The following is a 17,226-nucleotide window of genomic DNA, read 5'->3' as shown; positions in this document are numbered from 1 at the left end:
AGACTACAATGTGCAGCATTTACTTATTTAAAATTATTCTGAAAAGATACTGGGACAAGAAAGATCTTTCTGGTAAAAAGTCTACTTTTCTTTGCTGAAGGACTCCAGACACGGAATCTTAAGCTTTCTACACATGAGAAAAAAATTACAAAGTCACTTCTCAAGGGTTTAGGAGGGGCTGGTTCAGCTCAGCCTTGCTGATAAAGCAATTTGGGTTTTCCCTCATCAATCTGTTTCATTAACTACAAATGCAGAATTGGAGAAGTTGTTGGATATTTTTGCGTTTTTCTGCAGCTGGCTGCAGGAGACTTTGCTCAGACTGGGGGTTGGGGCTGTCCAGCCTGGAGAAGAGAAAGACCTGGGGAGATTTCATTGGGGCCTTCCAAGACCACAAGGGAGCCTGAAAGAGCTGCAGAGGGACCTTGGACAAGGACCTGGAGTGCCAGGACAAGGAGGAATGGCTTTAAACTACAGGAGGAGAGATTTAGATGGGATCTTGGGAAGGAATTCCTCCCTGGGAGGGTGGGGAGGGCTGGGCTGGAATTCCCAGAGCAGCTGTGGCTGCCCCTGGATCCCTGGGAGTGTCCAAGGCCAGCTTGGAGCCCCTGGGACAGTGGGAGGTGTCCCTGCCCGTGGCAGGGTGGGGCTTGAAGGTCCTTCCACCCCAAATTCCATGATTCCAACCCAAAGATAACCTGGATTGGAGGCGGCAGTGCCTGGGGGCTAAAGCACCTTCCCAGCTGTTATCAGAACAGGAGTTGCAGACATTTTATCCCTGGGTTTTCTTCCTTGTCCCTCAGCTGGGAGGTGATGGGAACGACCAGCAGGAGCTTCCCCAGGCCCTGGGAGTGGGACACTGGGAAGGGGACACTGGGAGTGGGACACTTTGGGAACGGGATACTTTGGGAGTGAGACACTGGGAATGGGACACTGGGAGTGGGACACTGGGAGTGGGACACTTTGGGAGTGGGACACTGGGAGTAGGAGACTGGGAATGGGACTCTTTGGGATACTGTGGGAATGGGACACTTTGGGAATGAGACACTGGGAATGGGACATTTTGGGACAGTTTGGGAAGGGGACTCTTTGGGAGTGGGACGCTTTGGGAGTGGCACTTTTACAACCACTATTGGCTTTGTGGTTTATCCTGAGACAACAGACCCAACCATAAATTGTCACTTCAGGGCCAGCATTTAGTGCCAGCTCAGGGAAATGCAGGGTGGTTGTGGCAGGTATTAAACACCCCCAATAAATCCTGGAGGAGGATCCCAGGGTAACAATGCCTGCTTGCCAAATCTGTTTGCAGAGCGCACAAAAGCAATGAGGAAAACATTGCAACAGCACAAAGGTTTTCTCACAGCTCCACCCAGGCTTCTGCCTCAGCAAAGCTGATTGTTGGTGCTTTTCTTCCAGCCCCAAACTGGGATTGAGCCAGGCCCTGCATCCATTGGGACTGGGATGCTGTGGCTGTAGGATAAACCCCCAGCCAAGCCCCGCAGGGAGCCATTTATCCTGTTTGGAGCCCGTTTATTTTTCCTCCTTCCCCTGAAGATGTGTGTGAGGAGCAGAGATTCAGCCAGGCCCTCTTCCCAGGCCCATGGGATGTGTGTTTCTTTCCCGTTTCCTGGAAGTGCTCGGTGTTTGGGGAAGGTTGCTGGGCCACGAGGAGCTGCTGGACACCATCCATAGCCCCTCTCAGGCATTTTCTGCTGGGTGGGACTCCCTGAAAATCCCTTCAGCTTTGTAGGGAAAGCACTTTTCCTACGGGGCACACAGGGTGTGAGGCTGGCTCTGGGAAAGAAATATTCCCAGGGAAGAAAGGCTGGGAACGTGCTGACGGCAGCACTGCTCTTTCAGGTGTCACTGTAAGAAGCTTCTAAAAAGCTCCATTTCTGCTTGGTGGGCAGAAAGTGCAGGAAAAAGTGCTGGGAATGTGTGGAGTCGGAGCTGAAAGGATGTTGGGACAGCTCGGGCTGGAGGCAGGAATGCTCAGCAGGGAAGGAACAGGCAGCCTTAAAAGAAGAGAAAGCTTGAACATGTGAATTCTAGACAAAAGAATTTATACAGAGCTGATGAATTATGACTGATTCGCAGCGTGTTTGGGCTCCTGAAGACACAGATTTGGGGTCCCTGACTGTCAGAGCTGTGCTGTGAATTTTGTGGTGGTGCCATCCCCTCCTCCCCAGCACCCCCAGAGCAGGGCTCAGCTGGGCCTCATCCCACCCCTTATCTCCAGTGCATCTGCTGGCTCCAATTCCCCGCAAGAATCAGATTTGAAGGAGTGACAAATGCCCTCATCGGTTGTTTCTCCTCTTTGGGTGGGGATGTAAACTCAGAGAAGCCAAGGAAAAGAGCCCAATGCTTCGCAGGGCTTGGGCAGATTCCCAGGGGTGAATTCCCAAAGGAATGAGGAGTCTGTTCCCCAGCAGGCTCCATGTTCAGTTGGATCCAGGGAATTCAGCTGGACATCCTGGAGCCAAGGCCTGCCCCAAAGCTTTTCTTGCTGGGGTGGAACATAAGAAGTGTGAGTTCCCAGTTTGCGAGGCAGCTCAAACAAGGCAGCAAACACCCCACTGCAGGCTGGGATGTTCTGACTTGGCGTGGCTCTCTAAAGCGGGATTTTTATCCGTTCCCTTTCCTGAGGTCACTTTTCTCTCCCCATTTTCCCCTCCCTATCGCTTTCCAGAGCCATACCCTTGGCACTGGTTGGCAAATGTCAGATATTTCGACTTGGAGTTGTGTTTTCTATGAATGTTTTGTGATGTGGATCTCAAATTTCCAGGAAAAAAAACACCAACAAACAAACAAACAAACAAACCCAACAACAACAACAACAACAAAACAGTATTTACCTTCCAGATAAGGAAAAAAAAAAAGGAAAAATTCATTCCTTTTTTCTTCAGTTTCTTCTCATCTGACTTCATCTCCTGGTTCCCATGCAGGGAGTGGTGGAGTCCCCAGCCCTGAAAGGGTTTCACAATCCTGTGGATGTGCTGGGTTAACAGCTGGGCTGATGCTCCTGGAGGTCTTTTCCAAATTTAGGGATTCTGGGATGATTCTAAAAGGACAAAGAACTGGTGGTTCCAAAGGGTTTCAGCTCCTCTGGCTGTAACCCAAGCAGATTCCACAGGAGATGTGCATGGCCAGGTCAGCCTGGTGGGATTTCCTTCCCCATCCAAGGGGAAACTGGTTCCTATGTGCAGTCACAGTCATTTACATCTTAGTATCTTTGGGAATGTTGTTCCCAGTGGAAGCAGGCAGAGGTAAAATCCCTTGTGGCCTTCCCAAGTCTCTGGGATCCATTCCTCGTGCTGGTGGTCAGGGGTGGGTGGAATTCAGGATTTGCCCAAATGGAAGAACTAAAAATAGAAAGAAACCAAGTTGTGAGGGAAAGCTTCTCACAATTTCCACTAAAACAATCCGAGAACTTGCTTTACTCATTTCCTTCTGCTCAAACCAGATTCTTGTCAATGAATCCTGTTCTTTTTCCTCCTTCTCAAGGAGCATGTGGAGCCCAGGCCCAGCTGTGACTCAGGTGAAAGCACAGCACCATTTTTCCTGCCTCGGGGGAAGAAGGTGAGTCCTGGAGGTCCCCTAAGAAATGACCAAATTTTGCAAGCCAAGGAAGCTGGGATGAATCTTTCCTTGAAACTCTGGGCTGGGAATAATTCCCTTCACATTTCCTGAGTGGGGATGAGCTGGTTGTGGTGCCAGGAAAGGCCAGGGGAATATCTCAGATACTCCCCTGTATCTGAGGATTTGTGTTTTATTCACTTGGCATTTGTGGGGAACAGCAAGGCGAACACACTCGTTTCCTTCTCTCAGGCCGTGAATAACACTGAGGAAATTGTTTGCACTTGGAAACCACAAGGTGGGGAGCTCAGGGACATCAAAATGCAAAGAATTGTAATCTGTGGGTGAAACTCTGAAATCGAGTGTTGAGCAAGATGCTTCTAAAGGAAACAGTATATTTTCAGAATTAGATCACTAGGGGTTTTTTTTTTCTGCTGTGCAAAATAATTTCTCATTCACTCTTTGAAGGAAATAAGTTGCAGTAATTACTGCAATAATTACAATTTTCCACATAATGTCCGCAATAACTCTTAGTCTATCTCTTCGTAGTTCTGAGTGAGCTTCAGCTTCAGTTCCTTATCACCTGGTGTGATCTTCCAGATTCCTTCTGGGGCTTTCTTCACTCGGGAGTGATGGATCCAGGCTTTCTGTTCTTTGATCTTGATTGCAGTGAAGGTAGTAAGAAGCACCTGGAATGGTCCTTCTCACTGTGGTTCCAAGGTCTTTTCTGCAAAAGACTTAACATATACATACTGGCTTATCTAATTCTCGGTTTTGAGCTTCGGCCACGTATTTCTCAATTTCTCGAAGTTGTTTATTTAGGGCCTTTATATACTCATGTAGGGTTTCTTCCCCTACTTGCATGGGTGTTGTTCTTTTTTGAACTGCATATGGCCTTCTATACAGTATTTCAAAAGGGCTTAGTTTCTTTTTTTGCCCTTGGTTTTGTTCGAATTTGCAATAGTGCCAATGGGAAAGCCTGGGGCCGGGGCAAATTTACTCCTTGCCCCAATCTCACAATTTGTTGTTTAATCAAGTGCTTCATTTTTTCCACTTGACCACTAGATTGAGGGTGGTATGGGGTATGCAATTCACAATCTATTCCCAGGTGATTACTTATTTGCTGCACAGTTTTTGAAATAAAGTGTGGCCCTCTGTCTGAGGATATGGTGGCTGGAACTCTAAACTTCGGTATTATTTCTTGTAACAGTGCTTGTTTACCTTTCGGGCCTTAGCTGTCCGGCCAGAAAAGGCTTCTGGCCATCCTGAGAAGGTATCAGTTAACACCAATAGGTAACGATGTCCTCCCTTCCTGGGCAGCTCTGTAAAGTCAATTTGCCATTGTTGTCCAGGTCCACAGCCTTTCCCAATTTGTCCCACTTTAGGCTTTGGAGTATTTTTGAGATTAGTTGGGAGGCAAAGGCTACACTGACGAGTTACTTGTATCACTGTGCCCTGCAATTTCCTGGCCATGATCTTTTTTTTAAATGGTTAGACAGGGCATCCATTCGCCAGTGTGTTTTCTCATGCTCCGTCTGTACTAATACCCACAACAAATAGGAGGGTACTACAAGTTTCCCTTCTTCTGTTACAGCCCATCCCTCCTGGTTATAACTTGCCTTTTCTGCCTTAATGAGTTTTTTATCCTCTTTATTGTATATTGGCTTACCCTCAATAGAAATTTTTCCATCTGGAATTAATGCTGCTTCAATTGTCTCATTAGGTATCTCACTTTTTGCTGCTTCTTTTGCCTCTCTATCTGCCAGCATGATCCCCTCTTCCAATTCCGAGCTCACCTTCTGGTGTGCCTTGATATGCATGATGACTGCCTTCTCAGGTAGTTGTACTGCCTCCAACAGTCTCAATATTTCTTGTGCGTGTTTAATATTCTTCTTTTGTGAGTTTAGCAGTCTTCTCTTTCTCCAAGTGGCTCCGTGGGCATGCACAACTCCAAATGCATACCTTGAGTCTCTCTGCTTGAGGTAACTGCATACTCAGCATGCTTTTTCCTACTGTTGACATAGCTGCTCCCATCAGTAAAGCAGGTCTGGGCATTTTCAAGTGGGCTATCTTTCAGATCCGGGCGACTGGAGTAGGTGGCGTCAATGGTCTCCGAGCAATCATGGATCGCTGGTTCTCCCATGCTTCCGCTGAGGAAGGAAGCTGGGTTCACAGTGTTAGTTACCACAATCTCAACATCATCCTGTTCCACCAGTATAGCTTGGTGCTTCAGGAATTTCTGTGGGGAGAGCCAATGCCCCCCTTTCGCTTCCAGGACTGTACACACTTTGTGAGACACTAGCACCGTCGTCTTCTGGCCCAGGGTGAACTTGCGTGCCTCTTGGATGTTCACTGCCACTGCTGCAACGGCTCTGAGGCACCCTGGCCACCCCTTAGCTGCCGTATCCAGCTGCTTAGAGAGGTAGGCAACTACCCTTCAATACGGGCCCAGGTTTTGTGCTAGTATCCCTAAAGCGATCCTTTGCTTCTTGTGAGAAAACAAAAAGAATGGCCTACTTACATCTGGAAGTCCCAAGGCTGGTGCTGACATGAGGGCTTTCTTTAGCTGGTCGAAGGCTCGAGCCGCTTCTTTGGTCCACTGAAGATCTCTGCTTCCTTCCGTGATCAAGGCATACAGAGGTTTAACAAGTAATCCGTAATTATAAATCCACAGTCTGCACCATCCTGTGATGCCTGAGAAGGTTCTCAGTTCTTTCACTGTCTGAGGCTTTGGGGTCTGGCATATTGCCTCTTTGCGATCTTGCCCTAAGGTTCTCCGTCCAGCACTCACTTCATAGCCCAGGTAAATTACTGTTTGTCTCACCATTTGGGCTTTCTTCTGGGACACCCGATACCCCTGCAGGCCCAAGAAGTTGAGGAGGCTTACCGTCCAGTCCACACATGTTTCCTGGGTCTGGGTGGCTATTAGGAGGTTATCCACATACTGGAGCAACTGTCCTTCTCCTGGTGGAGGTTCCCAAGACTCCAAATCTTTTGCAAGCTGTTCCCCAAATATGGTGGGGGAGTTTTTGTACTTTTGAGGCAAACACACCATGTGAGCTGAGTTTTTCGTCTAGTTTTGGGGTTCTCCCACTCAAATGCAAAGATTTTCTGGCCAGCTTCATGGAGAGGGAGGCAAAAGAAAGCATCTTTCAAATCTAAACCAGTAAACCAGGTTAGTTCAGGGATTAAACGAGTTAAAAAGGTGTAAGGGTTAGCAGCTACTGGATACGAGTCTTCAGTTATCTTATTAACAGCCTTTAAGTCTTGTACTAGCTTGTATGATCTCTTAGGCTTCTTCACTGGCAAGAGAGGAGTGTTAAAATCAGACTGACACTCTTTTAGTAGTCTTATCTTCAAATGTTTTCAATAATTGGACTAATCCCTTCTCTGTCTTCCTTCTTTAGGGGCTATTGTTTAACTTTTACTGGCTGCCTTCTTTCTTTAAGTTTGACCTATACGGATAGTGCATTCTTTGCCCTGCTTGGTATGTCAGAAGCCCACACCCCAGGACACACTTGATTTATTATTTTTTTGAAATTCTCTTCTTCATTGGCAACTTCAATTTCTTTGGTTATCATCATTAAGCTTAACAGTTCTACATATTGTTGATCTTTTACCTCCAAAATAATTTTCCAATTCTTAAATACTATTTTTGTCTCCAGCTGCTCTAGCACATCTCTGCCCAAAAGTGCAGATGGAGCTTTAGGCATATATGAAAATCAATGAATTCTTCATTGTTTTTCAATTTATACTTCAATGGTTTGCAAAAAAAATAAGCTTTTTCAGATTGGCCAGTTGCTCCTTTTACCATAACATAGTCGTTGTTTACAGGTATTAGGGCCTTATTCAGCACTGAAAATGTTGCCCCTGTGTCTATTAAGAATTCTCTTTTTTTTTTTTTTTTTTTTTTTAATGCTTTTTGATCTTATTCTAATTCTTAAGTTTCACCTGGTATTATTCTGGTACAAAAATATGCTGGCCACACTCAACTTTAGGAATTTGTACTGGTTTCTTTAAGATCTTTGAAATTTCGTTTTCCAGCAACTCAAATATTTTACTGCTGCGCGGGCTTATGGTTCCACTCTTAGGTACTAGCCACTTGTACCCTTATCGGACCCACGAGCCTTGACAGACTGCACCACGAAGCACAGTCCACTGCTTACAGTAGCAGCCCCTCCTTGGGCAGGGGAACTCTTTTGAACCAGCTTCCCAATTCTTGTGCCTCCTATTCCTGGGCATATATCAAAATCAACACAAGAGAGAAAAAACAACAAAACGAAACAAAAACCAGTTTGTTGACTTTAAAAAGGAAAAAGTTAGCTGTACTTTCAGCTGTTGAGGAAAGAATTATGGTTAAAAAGCAAAAAAGGAAAAATCAAAACAAGGCTCGAGGCATAAAAAGCAAAACAGATGTTTTCAAACTAAGGCTCGAAGCATTACCTGTTGAGACAAGAACTTATGGTTAAGAAAAGGATAAACGTCTTTTTATTAAAGCAAACAAACGAAAAGCAAAACCAGACAAACGAAAACTTTTCCAATCAGTCAGGCACAGTTTTAGGCTCGCAAAGGAAGCAGCCAAGGTGGGGGGGAGATCCTCTATGACTCTGAATACATTCTTAAAATCCTACAGACTTCGGCCGGGACACAGCACAGACCCTCCTGCAGGAAAGGGGGGGCGGGGCTCGATCCCACACTCCCCCTTCGCTCTTCTGCAGTTGCAGCCAAGGACTACAGCACTTTGAAGATATTATCACACACTGGCAATTGCAAACTTCCACTTGCCAAAAATCCCTGGGCGTTTTACAAAGAGCTGGGAAACATAGCCTTAGGCTGTGAGTTCAGCCTGTTGTCTGACTACCAAGGTGACACTAAGTACCCTTGATCACCAGCTATGTCAGGCATAGATAGAAAGAGAGGGGAAAAAACCTCCTTGCCTGTTTTGTTCCTTTTTTTTTCCTTTTTTTTTTTTTTTTTCTCTACAAACAGTTTATTCACTCAGGGGGCTTTTCTACTGAACAACAAACTGATTGAAGTCACACTATCAGTTAAACGATCAAAACTAGCACACAGCCTTCCCGTGAGACGCCACAGCCTTCCCAAATCCCTTCTCCTTCTCAGACAGAGGTATCTCTCCGCCAATGAGCGGGGATTTTAAAATCTCTTCCATGTTGCAGAATTTCCAAAAACACAGAGATTAGAGATTAGTAGCAGATTCCAAAATTACACAAACAGAAACGACTGCTCTACAAGCTTTCACAAACCGCAGCACAAACGGTACAAAATTGATTCACAATCACAAAACCTCGGGATCGCCAAGCAGACACAGATCTGCCCGCAATACACACACACACATCCGGTGCGCGGGCCCACGACTCAAAACGGGACCCTTTGCATCTCAAAACTCAGGCTAGCCCCTCAGATTATGCTTTACCAAGGTGCACCTTTAAACTACAAGCCGAAACCGGAGCTAGTACTGCTTTAGAACCAACAAGACCCTAGACCAGCGGCTCTGCTGCCGCCGTTGCTGCCCCGCCACTCGGGATGCAGCCACCAACTGCCAGGTTCTTTACCTGGAAACAAAACAACCATCTACGATACTCCGCGGAGTTTTTCCAAAACTCATTCAGGCTTTTGCTTTGCATAAGACGTCTCTTATGACTTACAAGCTGCCTCTATTCAAAGGTACCTGTCTTCAGTATTTGTTCTTGACTTTATTTTTTAAACATACCTTTTTGTCCGTAGTTCCAGCAGGCTCTGGTCTGTCTCCAGGGGCGTCAGGGGGTCGCAGGAGCCTTCTACCCAGAAAATCCTGGGGGGCGCCCAAAAGGGTCCTAGACCCCGATGGCCCCCTTGGCGAGAGAGAGCAGGCTCCTGCCTGGCTCGCCATAATGAATTATTAAAAAAATATGAATATCGCCCTAATGCCGATACTCAACTATGACGGACAAAAGACTCTCTAAGAGTTTAAAGTTAGAAAGTGTATGTTTAATTGGGCAGCCTGTGGGATAGCTCCCAAACACACGCGCGCTCACAGAAGATCACAGGGTCTTTTTATCTACAGAAGTATTGAATACCCAAAACACAAATGTATATTCATGACTTTAGTGCATCCCATTCCCCGCTTCGTATGGTAATTAGCCAAAAGCTATTAAGCATGCGTGGTTTGTTCTTTGAAATGGGTCGGTGGTCTTTTTTATGGGGCGGGGTCTCAAAATAATGAAGTAAGTGAGTCTTCTTTGCTTTGACTTTTTAACCTTTTAGTGTTGTGTGACAACTGAATCCTGTTTTCCCAGGAGTATTTGATTTATGAATTCATTGTCCTTCTTGAAGCCTATTGATTAGTCAGAATACACAAACATAAGTTGACAGGCCCCATGATTTATCAGTTCCTTAAATCCAGCTTCTGCTTATCAAAAGGGAAGTGTATCTGTCTTACTTCAGCAATATCTGGTTCAACTAAAATCTTTAATTCTTCAAAATGAATGTTTCAGGAATGGAGCTGGAGCACCGGGAGAGGCTGAGGGATGTGAAGGGGCTCAGGAGGGACCTCCGTGGTCTCTACAGCTCCCTGACAGGAGGGGCAGCCAGGTGAGGGTCAGGCTCTGCTCTCGGGTGACATGGTGAGGCAGAAAGGCTCCCAGAGGAGGTTTAGGTTGGATCTGAGGGAAAATTCCTCCTGGAAAAGGCAGTCTTGGCCCAGGCTGCCCAGAGCAGGGGGACTCCCCATCCCTGGGGGGGTTTCACAGCTGTGTGGATGTGGCACTTGGGGACGTGGCCAGGGGTGACCACAGCCTTTTCCAACCTCAGCCATCCCCTGATCCCTTTGGGACCAAACACCAAAAACTCCGGGTTAAATTGTGCCTCCCCACCCCGGGGGGCTTTCCTTGGCCTCTCCCCCCAGCCTGCATCCTGCCTGCCCTGCTCTTCCCTCCCTGGAATCCTCCCCCTTTTCCTCTCCCCAGGTGCCGGACGGAGCGCCCCCTTCCCCCCGGCAGGACTCTGGGGTGAGTGGTGACCCCCCCCGGACACTCCCTGACCCCCGTGTCCCCATCCCTGCACCCCAGACCCCCCCTCACCTCAAACCTCACTCCCCCCATCCCCCCCCGCTCGCCGGGGCAGCGGAGAACGCGGGGGCGGGTGGGATTTGAGGGGGCCGAGCTGGGAGGGGTGGGGGACAGGGCAGGGGGGTGCCGGGGAGGTGAGGGGGGCAGAGCAGGGGGGCATTGAGGGGGTCAGGAGGGGCCTGGGGGGGGCAGGGGGCGCTGGGAGGTATGGGGGGGGGCACTGGGGGGCTGGGCACAGCGGGGACAGGGGAGGCACAGCGGGGACAGGGGGGCGCTGCCCGTGTCCCCCCATCCTGTTCAGGTCCTGTCTCCCCCCCACGCCCCCGGGTCCCACCCAGGAGGGGAAGCAGCATCTTATCTTATCTTATCTTATCTTATCTTATCTTATCTTATCTTATCTTATCCTATCCTATCCTATCCTATCCTATCCTATCCTATCCTATCCTATCCTATCTAATGTAGTCTAATCGCCCATCTCTACGAGAGATTTAAAGGGGTCGTCCACAAAGTCCATGACATCCATGTTGGGCAGCGAGGCCTGGATGTTTTCAGCCCCTTGCTCCAGGAGGCTGCAGCTGGGGAGGAGATTCTCCGGTGTCTCCTCGTTCCAGGCAACCTCCAGGAAAGCCATGGCCGTCAGGTTTTCATCCAAGCCCGGCGTGGTGAGGCCGGGCTCGGCGGGGATTTGCTGCTGCTCTTGCTCCCCTGCCGGGCACAGGGGCAACACTTCAGCCAGGGTGGAAGGTGGCAGCTCCAGGTTGTCGAGAGCGAGGAAATCTTGCTCCAGGGAGGGGATGAGCAGAGCCTCCCAGTCAATGCTGCCCATCAGTGCGGTCAGCTCGTGCGGCTCCTCGGGGTCGCCCGGGGCATCGCTGGGCAGGCAAGAAGCCTCGGCCACCAGGGCTGTGGGGCAGGGCTCTGGGAACTGCTCCGGGAACTGTTCTGGGACCTGCTCTGGGAACTGCTCCGGGAACTGTTCCGGGAACTGCTCCGGGACCTGCTCTGGGAACTGTTCTGGAAACTGCTCCGGGAACTGTTCTGGGAACTGCTCCGTGACCTGCTCTGGGAACTGCTCCGGGAACTGCTCCGGGAACTGCTCCGGGACATGCTCTGGGAACTGCTCCGAGAACTGCTCCGGGAACTGCTCCGGGAACTGCTCTGGGAACTGCTTCGGGACCTGTTCTGGGAACTGTTCTGGAAACTGCTCCGGGACCTGCTGCGGGAGCTGCTGCGGGAACTGCTCCGGGACCTGCTGCGGGAACTGCTCTGGGACCTGCTGCCCCTCCTCGTTCCCCATGGGATCGCTGTAGAGGTTGCTCCCAAACTCCTCGAACTCTTGGAGCGGCTGCTGCAGCTCCGCGCCCACCTCGAGGCTGCCATGGGCCGGGCTGGGCGCACGCTGAGCTGCTGGCTGGGCTCGCTTGCTGGAGGCTGGCGGGATTTGCTCTGGAAACGCCCCGCGGCCCTCGGAGCTGCTGCTCTTGGGCCACGTGGCGTATTGAGGGTGAAACTTCCAATAGGCGCCTCTGCCCGGCTCCCCCTTGTCTCAGGGAACTTTGACGAAGCGCTTGTTGACGCACAGGTTGTTCCGGATGGCGCTCTAGATGCAAAAGAGAACAAACCCCAGGGTTGAAGTCCTGCCAACGGCTCCTACCTGCCAGCTGGGATGAGCGCGGCAGAAGTAGCTGAAGTTGTCGCGGATCCACTTGCAGATGGCGGCCAGGGTGAGCTTGGGCTTCCCGCTGGCTTCCACGGCCATGCAGATGAGGGTGGCGTAGGAATAGGGCGGCCTGACGTGCGGGTTGGTTTTGTAGTCGACGTCCTCGGCGGGCGGAGGGGACCTGGGCACGGTCTGGGGCAGGGACGCAGTCACCTCGCCTGCGCTGGAGGCGGAGGAGGAGGACGCGGCCGTGCTGGGAATGTCGAGGAAGTCGCAGAGCTCCTCGGAGGTCAGGGAAAAACCCGGGCTCTGGAAGTCCACCAGGCTCACCAGGTTCTCCCAGATGCTGCAGCGATCATTGGGATCCTCGGAGATGGGAGGCAGGCCGAGGTCGGCGCCCGTGAGATTGACCAGCCACGGCATGTTGGGCTCCTCGCGGCGCTGCTGCTGCTGCTGCTGCTCCTGGCTGGAGCTGGATTGCTCCTGAGCCTCGAGCACGGGGCTGGGGCTCGCCATGGCCTCGGCGCCGGGCAGGGCTCACGTGGAGGCAGAAAATGCACGGGGCAGATGCTGCAGGGAGAAGAGGCAGAGGGTTGAGGTTCAGTGAGAAGCAGCACCCGGACAGCGCCGGGTGTCCCCGGTGCCGCTGGGTGGCACGCGTCCCCGGGGTGCTGGGCGCGGGAGCCGCAACGTCCGCCCCGGGGGGGAGCTTTAGCAGCCCCGAGCCTCGGGGAAATTCCCTCGAAGCCTCGCGTCCCCGGGCCCCCCAAAGCTAACCCCGCCCAGTGCCCGGCGAGGTTTTGGCCGCAGAAAGAATGAAAGAAAATCAACATCCCCTCCCCGCCCTCAAACAACACGAATCCAGTCCTGCCCTCCCACCAAGCAAGGCGGTTTCTCACACCTGCCATGGGTCAGGACGGCACCTCAGAGTCCGACACCTCCACCCCACGAACCCTAAACCACTCGTCCATCCCCTCCCGCCCCATCCTATCCCATCCCCGCTCCCTTCGCTCTGCTGCTGTTCGCCATTCCCCCTGCCCCCGGTCCCCCAAAGTAACCCGGAGCAGGGATCCACCCCAAGCACGGCGTCCCTTGGAGCGACCCGGCGGCTTCAGCCTTGGGGAAATGCCGTGCGGGGGACGCGGCCTTGGCTCCGGCCTTGCAAAGCCGGGATGCCGGCGCTGCTTTTGGGCCAGGAGACCGAGAAACGGAGAGAGTCAGAGTGCGGCCGGAGCGCAGCAGCTGCCGCTGTGCGGGCTGGAGCGGCTCTGGGGCAACGGCAGCGCTGCCGAGCCTTGGGCTCGAGGGGGACGCTGCCACCAACAGGCATTTCCCCGCCCGGCCGCTGAACGGGCTCCTCTGGCGCCGTGCGGGGCTGAGCCCAGCCCCCGCCGCTTCCCGCAGCCCCTCGAGGGCAGCCCCCCGAGCTTCACAACTCCATTTCCGGCCATGTGGGCGTGGTTTATTGGTGCCGTGGGGGGAGCTTGATGCTGATTGGGCCGTAGGGGCGGGGCTGCTCCACTTGCAGCCAATGAGCGGCACCGAGGTCTGGGGGAAAGGGGGCGGGGCTTCAGTGGGCAGAATGTAAGTGGGAAGTGAAGTGGGAGGAGCTTAAAGGGGTGGGGTTATAGCAGGGATAATGAAAGAGGGCGGGGCTTGTGTGACCGGGGCTTAAAGTGGAAATAGGCGAGGCTTAAAGGTAAAGGGGGGGGGCTTAAATGAGTGTGGCCAAACGGGAGTGGGCGTAAAATCGGGTTGAGGAAAGTGGGCGGGGCTTCAGTGGGCGGGGCTTGAATGACAAGTGGGCGTGGCGTAAAGTGGGTGGGGGATAATGTGGAGGGAAATGAAGAGGTGGGGCTTAAAGCATGGTTGAAGGGGAAGTGGGCGTGGTTTAGGAGAAAGGGGCGTGGCCAAAGCCCACCCAAGCTCGGCCACCAGGGGGCGTGGCCAATCCGGCTGAGGATGGCGCCAAGCTCCGCCCCTTCCGGGGGCTGGGCGTGGTCAAGGTGCAGCCTGGGAGGGAGAGGAGGAGAAATTTGGGGAAAAATTCCCAAAATTCCCCGAAAAACTGCGAAAGTTCCCAAAAAATTCCCCCCAAAATTAAAACATTGTAATTAAAAAAATCAGGAAAATCAGGCAAAGTTTGGAGGAATTTTGGCCAAAATTTGGGAAAAATTTAATTCAAATTTCATTAAATTTCAATAATTTGTTTTTAAAAATTTGTTAAAAATTGATCCAAAGTTCTGACTCAAAAAATCGCGAAAAATTTCTCCAAAAACACCAGAACTGAACTTGACCAAAATCATCCTGAAAAAGTTTAACAAAACATTCCCTAAAATATTCCTGGAAAATCAGGAAAAAAATCCCGAATTTTTCCCCGAGTTTTCTCAAAGTTTTGATGGTTTTGGGATAAATTTTTGAAGAATTTTGATTCAATTTTTTTACGAAATTTCTACAGTTTTTTTTCTTCACAATTTTTCCCCCAAATTTTCCCGATTTTTTCCCAAAATTTTGATAAATTTTGGACAAATTTTAAAACAATTTCGACAAAATTCCAACAAATTTTCACCGACCCCCCCAAAAGATCTCCAAAAAAATCCCAAAATTCTCCCCCAAATCTCAAGAAACTTGGAACAATCCCCCAAAATCCCACAAATTTCCCCAAATTCCCAAATTTCGCCCTCAAAATTTCAGGATTTCACCTCTTGAGATGGAGCATCGGTGGCTCCGGAACTTCCGGGACGACCTCGGGGGGCGGGGCCGGAAGGGGCGGGATGGTAATGAGGGAGAGAAGTCGTGACATCAGGACACGCCCCCTTCTTGACATTCTCACCCTGAGCTCATTTTGTGTTTAAACGGTGTCACATCCTTTTTAAACCACGCCCACATCCGGTTTTCACGCCGCCAACTTCCTGTTGAAGCTCCTCCCACTCATTAGGGACAATTAAAATTGCCAGAATCTCAATGTCCGGATTTCTCCGCCCACTTCCGGTTCAAGGCCCCACCCATTTCCTGTTTACACGCACACACTTCTGGTTTAAGCCCCGCCCACCCAACCGCCATTTGGGTTTTTTCTTTCTCTATCTCAATTTTCCTTTAAAGTTTCCCAAATTTTTTTGGTGGAATTTCTCCCCATTTTTGGTTTTTGGTCCCGCCCCGACTCGAGTTCTGCTTAGGCCCCGCCCTCTTCCGATTTAAGCCCCACCCGCTGTTGGCCGCCATGTTGGTTTTTTTCACTGTTTTATTTTATACATTCTCTCTGGAATTTCTCAGTATTTTTACGATTTCTTTGGGAATTTCGCCCCATCTTTGGTCTTGGCCTCGCCCCCGAGTCTCATTTGGGGCTCCTCTGGCTCCTCTCACTTCCGTTTTAGGCCCCGCCTCAACGTGGGCTCCTCCTCCAGCGGCTCCAGCGAAAGCTCTGAGGAGGGGGAGAGGCAGAATTAGCGAAAAATTCCCAAAAAATCCCAAAATTTCCCCCAAATTTTCTCAAAATCCCTCAAATTTCCAGACATTTTCCTGATTTTCCTGAAATCCCCCAAAATTTTCCCCCAAAATCCCCGAAAAAACTCCAAATCACCAAATTTCACCAAATTCCCAAAAATCTCCCAAAATCCATAAAAATTCTCCAAAATTTCCCCCAAATCCTCCAAATTTCCCCGGAAATTCCCGATTTTCCTGAAAATTTCCCAAAATCCCTCAAAATTGTTCCAAAATTTCCCCAAAATTTTCCCAAAAACTCCAAAATTTCCCCAAAATGTCCCAATTCCCAAAAATTCCTCAAATAATCTCCCCAAATCTATTAAAATTCCCCCAAATCTTCCAAATTTCCCAAAAAATCCCCAATTTTCCCTAAAATTTCCCCAAATTACCTAAAACCACCAAAATTCCCCCAAATTATCCCAAAATTCCCCAAATTTTCCCCCCAAATTCCTGATTTTTCCCTGAATTTTTCCCTAAATTTTCTCAATTTTGGACCCAAATTTTCCCAAATTTTCTGAAATTTTTCCCAAATTTCACCAGTTTTGACCCAAATTTCCCAAATTTTGGCCCAAATTTCCCAGACTTCCCTATTTTTCAAAAAAACCCTTTCCAAATTTCTCCATTTTTGACCCGAGTTTCCCAAATTTCCACCAAAATTTCCCAAAAGCTCCCAAAATCCTCTAAATTTTCCCATGTCCCCCCAAATTTCTCCAAATTTCCACCAAAATTTCCAGAATTTTCCAGAAATTTCCCAGTTTTTGGCCCAAATTTTTCAAAATTTACAATTTTCCCCCAAAATTTTTCCAAATTTCTCCATTTTTACCCCAATTTTTCCCAAAATTACCTCAAATCCTCTAAAATTTCCCATGTCCCCCCGAAATTTCCCAAATTTCCACTCAAATTTCTCCAATTTCCCCATTTTTTACCCAAATCTGAGGGATTTCCCCCCATTTCCTCACGTGGGGGGAGGGGCAGCTCCAGCTCCGGCGCCTCCTCTGCGGCAGGAGGGGAGGGGAGAGAAAAAGTCACAGAAATCGTCAAAATTGACCCAAAATTGACCCAAAATGAACCAAAATGTACCAAAAATGATGAAAAGACACAAAGTCGTTCAAAATTGACCCAAAATTGACCCAAAATGGCCAAAAAATGACCCAAAAATATTCAAAAATGAGTCAAAATTGTCCAAAATTGACCCAAAAGGAGCCAAAACCACCCAAACTGATAAAAAAGATCAAAAGTGTCAAAAATGTCCAAAATTTGGCCCAAAAGGAGCCAAAAATAAGCCAAAAAAAAAAGATCAAAAAATTGACCAAAATTGACCCAAAAAAATGAGGAAAAAAAAGGTGAAATGCAATAGGCGAGCAGGGGCCGGCGGCCAGCACGGAGGGGCAGAACCCCGCAGCACCGCTCGGAGCCCCTGCCTACAGCAAGAGGCACTCGAGG

The 17,226-nt window shown here is 49.6% G+C and overlaps 1 pseudogene; it reads right to left on the bottom strand.

Annotated features, from left to right (window-relative positions):
* Window positions 1-11,103: 11,103 nt before the first annotated feature.
* On the bottom strand, window positions 11,104-12,816 carry LOC136303448 (forkhead box protein J1-like; annotated as a pseudogene).
* Window positions 12,817-17,226: the final 4,410 nt, after the last annotated feature.

Source organism: Chamaea fasciata, unplaced genomic scaffold (genome assembly GCF_029207755.1).
Source record: "Chamaea fasciata isolate MVZ Bird 193981 ecotype frontalis unplaced genomic scaffold, bChaFas1.0.hap1 SCAF_34, whole genome shotgun sequence".
In the NCBI taxonomy this organism is placed as follows: domain Eukaryota; kingdom Metazoa; phylum Chordata; class Aves; order Passeriformes; family Sylviidae; genus Chamaea; species Chamaea fasciata.
The sequence above is the reverse complement of the archived record's forward strand: the minus strand, read 5'-3'. Positions and strand labels throughout refer to the sequence as shown.